The sequence below is a fragment of the Notolabrus celidotus genome, chromosome 13, assembly GCF_009762535.1.
Source record: "Notolabrus celidotus isolate fNotCel1 chromosome 13, fNotCel1.pri, whole genome shotgun sequence".
Taxonomy (NCBI): Eukaryota; Metazoa; Chordata; class Actinopteri; order Labriformes; family Labridae; genus Notolabrus; species Notolabrus celidotus.
In genome coordinates, this window is record NC_048284.1 from 27235176 (window position 1) to 27243043 (window position 7868).

Here is a 7868-nt window from a genome sequence, read left to right on the forward strand (position 1 = left end):
GCCTGGGTTTTTTATTACTGGATGTTTATTTAATTATTTTTCATTACCCATCCTCAAAATCATTCGTTACCTAAACAGATAATTACATCACTCATTCACTTTGCCAGTCACTCAATCTCTCACCCATTCATGACGCTGCACACATAATGTCCACTCACCTAGAAAAGTGACTCACTCAGGTATTCACTCGCACATTAACCACATCTGTTCACTAACTCACTCTACGCATCCCTTGTTTCATAACCGATCACTCACCTACTTACTCACTGTCTCTGCTCAAAACTTCTCTCTGTTTTCCTCTTCCATTTCACTCCATGATCATTAACATTTCTTCAGATGGTGAGCAGGGTTCAACTTCAAGGCTCACATGGCTCAAACAAGACGAGATGAAAGTATTTCAGTGCTGATATTGATTGCAGCGCAACACCATGAAGTTTTCTTACCACGGCTATTTACTGATGAAATGTCTTCAAGACCAACAAATCAAAGAGAGCTAATTAAGAAGTATATTAACTTCTTCAATCCAACACATGAAACAGCTGCACCGGAACACTAATTAGACCATGCTGTAGAAAAAGACTCCCTTATACTGACAATCTGAACAGTTCTGCCAATGTCAATGTTACAGTCGATCAGAATCTGTTGGAAAATATAAATTCATACCTTATTGAAATGAAAAGAAAAATCCATCAGACACAGAGATCTTTTGAGTTTATTTTTTAAATTTAGATTTTCAGACTTAATCAATTCAATGGACCAAATATTTACCACTGAAATATCTTTAACTTAAAGTGCCAACATTGTCACGTTGTTGTCTTGTGTATCATTATTCACTCATTTAAACTTTTTTAGCAAGCTTGCCAGCTAGCTGTCTTTCTTAATTGCTCACTCAACTTCACTGTGATTTAGAAGCCAGCGAACTGAGGAAAGATGTTGTTGTGTCAATCTGACGAGAGCTCTAAGCATCCTGAAAGTACAGGGATGAAGCAGTCTGTTGATCACACCAACATCCAGTTGTCTGCACACCACAGTTGTGGAATGAACCAGTGAGTTAACTGGCTACACTAACCCAACACAGCTCCCCACCAGACCTATAAGATGTCTTGGAAAATAAAAAGATACTGCTGTCATAACTGTGAAACAAAAGCTCCAGAGAATATGCCTCCTGATTCCCACTGGGTTTGTAATGCGCCCACAGTGTATCGAACGTATGGTCTCACCCCTGCTCCTATGTTCATGCATACACATTCGATACTTGTTTACCTGGGCCTGCTATACAAACATATCAGTAGACATGTGTAAGAAGATATCACAGAGAAATCAATACGCTACCTGTCTCTGTTTTGTCAGTCTGCCGTCTATCAGCAGCTGAACCATCACTTCAGCTGTATCAATCAGTCTGATGTGCTGCTTACTCCTCGATAGTCTGATCTGAATTTACCAGGAAAATAAAAATCAATTTCAGGTAAACAAATTTCAAAGGTGACTGTATCATCAGACATTCTATCTTAATGCTTTAATTAGATAAGACAAATGAAGAAAGACAGAGATTAGAAAGCAGAGAAAGACATTATTTTATTACATTATTTCCCTCTTTTTTTCAACATAGCATTCATTATGTCCCTTTCCAACCAGCTACAAATGTAATGACTCTTCATGTTTTTGACTTGGAATGAAAAGATAGATGGCTAAGTCAACTAATCCTTACCTTCTGATTTACCATTTATTCATACACAGTATTTTAGTTCATGTTTTTTGAAACTGTGCTGATTAAAATGGGTGCTGAACAAGCATCAGCTGGCAAAATTTAGTCTCCAAAAAATATCCTCTGATTCTTCTTCACAGTCATGTGATGTTGTTTATCACACAGTCCATTAAATTGCCTCTCAGGAACAATTATTTCTTAGATGTTTTGCATGGGTACATTTTGGAAGTACATTCCATTTTTTATTCTATCATGTTTATACTGAACTACTCTTCTACCTTACTTTGTCTTAGCCAGCAGCTCTCGTCCCTTGAGTTTGCATGGCTGCATGCAAGGCCCTGAAAGCCTGGCCCTTAGCCAGCTGCATTTAAATAAATACAGCACATTTAGCAGAACAGTTTGTACTGGAGGATTGGGCTGCAAGTATAACTAGGTCTGCGTCTTTGGTGTGAGATAGTGTGAGTGCTGTGCATGCTGGAAATGGAGTACTCCATATTCCAAGACTCATGGTTTTGCATAAAGGCTGGTTTCCCTTTCATTTAGAGATATTTTCTGGCATCTCTGCCTTTATTAGATAGGACAGCTGAGGAGATCTAGGTAATGTGGGGAGTAGAGAGTGGGGGATGACATGCAGCAGGGTTGTGGCCAAGAGTTGAACTTGCAACCGCTTCAACTAAGACTATAGCCTCTGTACATTGGGTGCAAACTAACCCTAAACCTAACCACTAAACCAACTGGCACCTGTTTCCCTTTCATTTACGCCATCACAAAGCTAGACAGAATACACGTGCACTCTCTCCTGTACCTGAGTTAATGGCATTCGATTCCAGGCATGTTAAGGATGACTTATGGTAACAATGTAGACAATCAAAACTGCTGTTCCTGACTCGTGGGAATTAAAGCCTATTTCCTGCAGCCAAATTAACTTAAAAGGTTTGATCAATCAGAGAGGATCTACGTCACTCACTGACACATTTCAGCCTTTGTTACCATTAAACATGCAGAGCTGTGTAATTGATGGGGCTGTTTCAATGAGAAGTGTTTCAGAACAGCTACCATGAAATGGTCATCCACCAAGTTCCATGAAATGTGTTTCTGTGAAGGCAGTGTATAACTAAGAGCCTTCATTTGTGTTGCATTTCCCCTGCTATGAAAGATGAGCATAGTAGAACACTGCACTTAATTTAATTTGCATAATGAATTTTTGATTTATCGGTTAAGGGAGTGAAAAACAAAAGAGATGATTGCAAATTATCCTCCCTGTCTCCAATGGTTATCCAAAAGGAAAAATATCCTGGAGCAGGCTATTAGCCTTTGCAGTGAGAAAAACCTCTATATGGTGAAAAATAAGATCTTTCCTTAACACAAAATTGAATGAATAGTCTTTGTAGAGGAAGAGAGATATAGAATATAATGAAAGATGCTGCTTGCGTGTACATACTTTAATCAGCCTCCAGTCAAGCGAACCTGAGGATGCGGAAACAAAAAATCATCAGAGTATGAAGTCAGGTAAGCACAGTCTATAACTTTCATTAATTTTCACAACAGGCTGGTAAAGTGCATCTCTCTTCCTCCTCCCCTCAGGGTCAGCTCAGAGGTCCACAATCAATCAAACTGATTGGTCAGTGGGTGAGGTTTTCCACAAATGTTCTGCTCGGCATCGGTCTACGCCTTCCCCTCTCAGACAACTTTCAGGAAGCCAAGCGTAGCACCTTATTATCACAGTATCCCCGCCCACTCAGATCACTGCATGGAAACTGAGAAGCTGCAGATCCTCCACAGAAGCTGACTTTGTGATGATGTTTGTAAATTAATTTGAAACCCTGCTTGATAGGAAACAAGGGCATGTTGTAAATAGCAAAAAAATGACATTATATATGACCTTTAAGTTTTGGCTTTGGGGTTATGAACTATGAGGCTCTGAAATGGAACAGTCAGAGGGATAATCTACAGCGGGAGGCACAGCCATCATCAAAAATCCTCAAGTTGACTGGATATTTCAAACCTTCAAGCCCTGATGACGACTCAAAAAACCCTCCAGCGGTGAGAGCTGATGAGCAGCTGGCTGCTAACGAGCTACTGCTAGCAACTATGACAGGCAAATCAGCTGCGGTGAGCCACCTGCCAGAGAGAAAGTGACAGAGACACCAGCGAAAGTACTACCTGCCAAGGGTTGGATAAAGACAGAATTATTTTTAACAGTCAGGAGTCAAGCCAAGTCAAGCTACATTATTCATCATGCAGATAACATTAGGAATTTTAAATTGAATATTGGCAAAGCTAGTTAAAGCAGCTAAGCCAGTGCTTGGCCAGAGTTTAGCTGAATATGTGGCATTTCTGTTCAGCCTTGCTTTCCAAACATGGATATAGCCTTGGGGATTTAATTGACTCTCCTTGTCACCAATACCTTTTGAGAGCGCTCCTTTTCAAAACTCTGAATTCTAAAGAACAGATTGCATTATATGGGACATGATAAACTGAACCATTTAACACTGATGTCCATGGAAAGTGACTTTGAGCTGGACTTCACTGCTCTGATTAAAGACTTTGCCAGGTTTAAAGCCAGAGGGAAGGAACAAGTCCCCACATCCCTACACCTACATCCAACTTTCCTACAGCCTCTCCCCGACACCACCCCCCTCATTCTGTATCTAACCTTAACTCCATTATCCTGTTGTCTGTTTTTTCACAAGTGGGTGACCTGCATGATATGGAAATCCCCACTCATTCAGAAAGCTATTTAAACACTTTTTATTTTAAGTTTTAGATAAACAACTGTTCATTTTCCAACCCATTAAAACAGATTATCTTATGTCCCTCTCTCTGTTCAACTGTACATTTGGATTGATCTCTTCCCCAAGTCTTACCTTTGTGTGTGGTTGTTCAATCTGGTTTTGGTAACCTCTGGTTGCCTGAAAAAATGGCAAAGATATACAGGATCACAACAGATTCCGTCAATGACTTTAAACTAAAGTATAAATCACCTACCCCAAGCCTTATCTGCCACCAGGCACCCCCTTGTGAACATTTCAACCTTTCAACTAAATCTACCTCACAAGAGCAGGTGTCCCCAAACGTCTCTAGATTTATGTCAGGCTCAGCAACTACCTCATGATAACATAAACTCTCAAGTGCAGCATCAGAGAATATGAGTCATTCCACCTGACTACAGGTAACACTACTTTGGACAAGCTGGACCTCTCTACAGAGGTCTATATCATCAAGATGGACAAGGTAGCTCCTGTGCAAAAATGAGATCTGATCTTTTTAAGAAATAAAAACTCTTGGTCATTTATTCTGTGGTTTTGCTTACATAGGTTTGCAGGTTATATTTGTATCAAACATATAATGAAGGAATGAATATTAAAAAATTGTTCGAGTTGTCGTCAAGCAACTGATCAAGAAACCCAGTGAGGGGTGGCTGCAGGTCCTGGTAGGGTACTATGAGTTTGTCCAAGCCTTCTGCCTGTAGTCCGTCCGAAGCACTTCATAAGACCAAAAGAACCCTGCTTTATGTGTTGCTGTGCCCTTGTGATACAGGAGGATGACCAGACTCCATGGGGGCTTGGTGCAAGACCTCAACATCGATCTGAATATCTATCACTTCACATGTGTGCTGGCAGCTAATTGTGTCACCAATGCCCATCTCTGTGTGTGTAGGTTCAGTGTGATCCAGAAGATGTTGCCTCATCCTGCAGCAATACTGACGCAATTGTGGATACATACGGTGTTCTCGAAAGAAGATGAAAGCTCAGAAGACAGGGGATCACTGTTAAACTTATGATGATCTGCTGCAAGAGCTGATGGGGGACTAAGGGAACAAGCCTGTAGAGGGTGAGCATGAAGCTATCTGGCATGTGCAAAAGAGGCATGTTAAGTTTATCCAAGATATCGAAACACTATCTCCATCAAGGGGGTCCTACTTCTTGAAAACTACAGGTATGCAAGAGGTTAACATCACTGGAGTCCTTTCACTAAAACTTTACTGGGTATATTCCAGGTGAATTTTAAAGTTCCTGCAGTATTATGGTTCCAGTTGAAAGGCCTGAACCAATAGAGCCAGGCCGTGCTACACTGTCTCACCAAGAAATCCAATCTTTTCAGCTACTACCAGATGATATGGACAGACTGGTTCTGTAGAACTATACTAGTCTGGGCTTGAGCCACTGAAAGGTCAGCACAACCATAGGTCTCTGGCAGAACCTGTTGCTGTATGAACAATATCCGATATCTGCTGCAAGGAACTATGACAGTGCTACTGGGAAATCCAGATCACAAAAAAGGCAGAGTTTAGCCTGGGTGTAAATGGTAAATGGACTTTTACACACTACTTGTAGCATTCACCCATTCATACCATCACTCACTGATGGTAGAGGCTGCTATTAAGTGAGAGACCATCACTATTAGCTAATCTCATTCATACACATTCACCACACAGCAATTTGGGGTTCAGTGTCCTGCTCAAGGACACTTCAGCATGTGAGTGCCGGAGCTGGGATCGAACCGCCAACTAAGCCACAGCCGCCCCCAGTGTGTAGAGTTGTTCACTACGTCATCCACTGCCCAGACTGCTGCTGCTAGGTGGTAGGTCGGTCTTTTTTGTGACACTGTGTTCTCAAACTCTGAACAAAAACAAAAAGTTTACACTTTGTTTTCTATCCACCACCTACACAAGATGTTCTTCTACATTCCTTATGACTCTTAGTCTTGCCCTCTCGACTTGCAGGAAGTGTGTACAATAAAGAACTGCAGAGACAGACCACAGCCAATACAAGATCATTATCAGAACTCACAGCTTCCTCCTACATAAATAAACTACTTGGGATGATAAGGGCAGCTATGGTTGATATAATGGCCCTTAATTCAAATCTACAAATACAAGTCCATAAAAGTCATTCCATATGGTTGTTTTTTAATAAATGAGGACATTCAAAACAGGAGCTGAATATTATCAAGCAGATTAATAGAAGCAGCAACTTCCAATTCTGAAAAATGAAGAGCTAAAACTGCAGTTCCTTGAGTCGCCACTTGAGGCTCTAAAAGCCTAGAAAGACTCCTCAAACATGTTCACAACCTGGTACAAAAAAGGTCTCGGTGGGAATAGCCTATTTCCCTATTCATATTAATTATTGCAGAACTCTTCTTTTAGACAATATCATGGTCAAGATTTCCACAGAAAAAGGCTGGATTGGGGCTTGGCTGACTTCACTGATTGGCAGGCACATAGTAGCTGTTAGCTAGGAGTCTAAAGGCCCACATCAACTCCACCTCTTTACCTCTTGCTTGGCTCAACTGAAAGTTAGGTTGAGTCAGCATTTCCAATAAGGCAACCATTATCGATGGGCTTGAAAACCCAATGGGTGACATCAGGTCCATATTTTATACACTCTGAGGATGAAACCTGTTAAAGATAAGTGCCCCAGGCCTCACTGCATCAGCTCCTGGTTTGACTCCAGGCCATCGTGATGTCCTTAATTTCTCTACACAGGGGGTGGAAGAGAAACAAAGTTGTAGCGAGTGGACCAGGATACCTTTGGTCATTAGAGCTGTGTGTGTACTTTCCTCAGTAGTTCATGTGTTTAAAGTACTCCTGCAGTTCCTGATATTGGAATTTTGCTCATAAAAAGTTGGCCCAGACTTCACCCCATGTTTGAGTGCCCCCCAGGCAACTGCATATTTGGCCGATATGGATGTGCCAGCTGTGCACATGCACACAGGCCTAGTTAATGGAAGTGTGTGGCATCACATCAGTAGATCACAACACTTAAGCACTGCTTGACACCACACCCTCATGCCATTACTAAAGTGAAGACACTACATTACAGCTCACAGAGAGGGCACAGCCGTGTCTGTCCTAGATCGTAAAGACCTTTACTGTAATCTTTGCACCAAATGAGTTATAATACAATTACTCAGAGCTTAAGATCATTATGGCTCACAAGAGACTCAGGTTATCTGAAAAGAAGGATAATTATGAAATAACCCCTTCCCCTCCGTCTCTCACTATTAATCAATGGCTTGTGGGAATTCTAGACGTTCTGCACAAACGGTGCCAAAGTAAATGTAAGTGGTGAGCTCTCTCAGAAGCTCCTGATAAGGTCAAATCATATTTTAATGAGTCAAACCTTTTGGGAAATACAGTATTACCTACTCTGTTCTAATG

General features: G+C 41.2%; 1 long non-coding RNA gene across 1 annotated transcript; it reads right to left on the reverse strand.

The window, feature by feature from the left end:
- Positions 1-1384: 1384 nt before the first annotated feature.
- On the reverse strand, positions 1385-3862 carry LOC117824629. Its single transcript, XR_004633617.1, has 3 exons — positions 3711-3862; positions 3147-3172; positions 1385-1431 (listed from the first exon to the last, which is right to left on the reverse strand). It is a non-coding gene; the product is annotated as an uncharacterized LOC117824629 (long non-coding RNA).
- Between the last annotated feature and the right edge of the window lie 4006 nt (positions 3863-7868).